Here is a 2,794-nt window from a genome sequence, read left to right as displayed (position 1 = left end):
GTCATGTGGAATGTGAGATGGGGGTTGAAAACAATTTGAAGAGACCAGGACAATGCCCGGACCAGGCACGGTGGGACAGGAAGCGTTCTTGAGGGTGACTCTGAGCTTCCAGCGGCCCCCGCGGCCGGCCGACTTCTGACCAGCGGGGAAGAGGCTGCGGGCAGCTCTGTCCGCACAGCCTCCCGGCCCGGCTGCAAGGAGTCACTTGCAAGGACCCTTATGTAAGCCACACCAGGTCACCGAGCGAATGAACAGTGATTTTGCAAAAGGCAGAACTCTTGCTTAGGAATGTTCCTCACTACAGAGGTCAGCCGGGACTCTGGCTGCCTGTCTGTCCCCAGGGCGGAGCTCCTCCTGGCCCAGGAAGCTCGGCCACCCTGCCAGCCCCGGCTGCACGCCCCCCCCCCACCCCCACTCCCGGACGCCCGCACTGGCTGCTCCCAGGGCCCTGGGTCTCTAATTGCGGTGACATTTAGGAGTCTCCAAGGGGGCCCGGGACCCTCCTCCCCATCCGCTCCCCCACACCGCGCCCTCCCAGCGTCTCCCGCCTCACTAATGATGACATTTTCACCAAGCGGCAGTGACAGGCGAAATTAGTTCGCTGCCTTTGGCCACTGAACACGCAGCATCCGATTAAACTTTCGAAGGGGAAACGTCTGCGCACGCAGGGAGCTCATTTGGTATTTGGGAAAGGCTTCGGGGTGCAACAGTCCGCACGCGCCGCAGACCCTCGAGGGGGGCAGAGAGGGAGGACACGGGGGGATGGGGGCGCGCCGAGGTGGACGCGCACGCGCGGAGGCGCACGGCCGCACAGCCACGCGGGGCGCAGAGCCCGCGTCCGCCCTCAGCTACGGCCAGAGCCTGTCAAGGACCCGGCCCTTAATGAGCCCGCGGAGCCGGCCATGCGCCGGCTGCAGCGTGTCCGCTAATTGGCCACAGTGTCGGTCTTCCCGCGGTCCACCTCCGGCTTCCCCACGCGCCACCCCCGCATCGCCGAAAATTATCAAGCGAGCCTGGCACGCAGCAGGGCGCGAGACGGCTTCTGCCCGCGCGCCCCCCGGCACTTCCCCGGTCGTTTTCAAAGTCGGGGAGCTAGGCCTGAGGAAGGGCTGTGCCCCGCATGTGGACGGTACAGAGGGACGCCGCGTGGCAGAGCCGACGCCCACTCCTTTGCCTTCGCATGCGCCGGGCATTCCGGATTAACTCCTCCCGGGCCCCCGGGGCGGCCTGCCCAGCGTGGGGGGATCTGTCCATCCCGGTGGAAGCGGGCGGCACACGACCTGCAGCCCGGCGTGGCCACCGCGAGCTCCCACGCCTGGCTCCGCGCTCACCAGGGCACCTGCCCGAGCGCGCGCCTGGCACACTGCGCATGTTCAACCTCTGACAGATACATATCATACCTCTGCGTGAACAGAGGAGCTGCTCAAAAAACGTCTAACGCTTAATTAAAACTAGAGTTTTATTAAAGCCGAATTTCAGTTGTTCATTCTGCTTTTTCTAGATGTCTTTTTCTCCACCGCGGCCACCGGACCAGACCTCCTGTGGGCAAGAGGACAAGGCGCACTGGATTCTCAAGCCGGCCCTGGCTCTTTTCAGCTTCCTGGCCCCCAAGCCTTGGTTTCCTCACGTTTAAAATGAGGCTGCTGGACTTTGAGTTCTGAAAGCCCTTCCAGAACCCCCATTCAGGCTGGAAGGACAGTTCCCATTGGCTTAAGCACTGGCTTAAATCCACAGCAAGACCCGGTGACTGGTTCCTGTCCCTCTCCGCTTCTTGGTCTTAGATCCATTCTCGGACTGGCTTTCGCTTCATGGGGACAAAGTGGCTGCCAGGAGCCCAAGGCGTTAGCCGCGCGAGCAGAGAAGCATGTAGTCGAGGGTCTTCCACAGCAATCTAAGACGAAGTTCTGAAATTCGGTCTCAAGGGCAAGATTTGGTCACATGCCCATCCCAAGGGAATCCGATGTTCTGATTGGCCAGCTAGGTCCACCCCTCCCCAACTTCCTGGGCTGAGAGCTGGGAGAGGTGGTTCCCCAAAGTTAGTATGAGAGGGGGATGGATGCCGGGCTGCCCCAAAGTGAGGTACGGTGAGAAGAGGCCAAGTTCAGGCTGTTTCGTAAGAGCTGTGGTATAGCAAACTACAAGAATGACGGCCAAAAGATGGCTATAAAAATCACGTGCTATTCTTACTATATACTTCCAACAGACACGCACTGCAACTACAGCTGACCCTTGAACAGTGCGCGGATTGGGGCGCTAACACCCTGCTCAGTCCTGTAACTCTGACTCACCCAAAACTTAAGGTGACTCTTGGTATCTGTCCACAGGGGATTGGGTCCAGGAGCCAACCCGCAGATGCTCCAGGCCCCTATATCAAATGGCGTAGATCCGTCCACGCCGCCCTGACCAAGCCCGATCCCATCTGATCTCGGAAGCTAAGCAGGGTCGGGCCTGGTTAGTCCTTGGATGGGAGACCACCTAGGAAGACCAGGTGCCGTAGGTGTAAAAAAATAAAAAATAAAAAAAATAAGGGATTGTAAGCTGACAAGGCCCTTGCGCCCTGTGAGGTCAGTGAAGGGTTGCCTCGCCTAAAACAACAAAAATGGCACAGATCGATGCGTCCCACTGGCCCACCCATCCGCACATCGAAAAAAGTGCAGGTATTTGTTGAAGAAAACACATACGGGTGCAGCTCGGACCGTGGGGTTCACGGGCCAACTGTCACACCATGAAACGGAACGGTGCGACTCCCAGGGGGAATTTAAAACATCAACATGCAGAGCACTGAAGTCGCCGC

At 59.2% G+C, this 2,794-nt stretch overlaps 1 pseudogene; it reads left to right on the top strand.

The window, feature by feature from the left end:
- The first annotated feature begins 2,381 nt into the window (after positions 1-2,381).
- LOC118611716 lies at positions 2,382-2,500 on the top strand (annotated as a pseudogene).
- Positions 2,501-2,794: the final 294 nt, after the last annotated feature.

This window comes from Rousettus aegyptiacus, unplaced genomic scaffold, assembly GCF_014176215.1.
Source record: "Rousettus aegyptiacus isolate mRouAeg1 unplaced genomic scaffold, mRouAeg1.p scaffold_m13_p_14, whole genome shotgun sequence".
NCBI classification, from domain to species: Eukaryota; Metazoa; Chordata; class Mammalia; order Chiroptera; family Pteropodidae; genus Rousettus; species Rousettus aegyptiacus.
The sequence above is the reverse complement of the archived record's forward strand: the minus strand, read 5'-3'. Positions and strand labels throughout refer to the sequence as shown.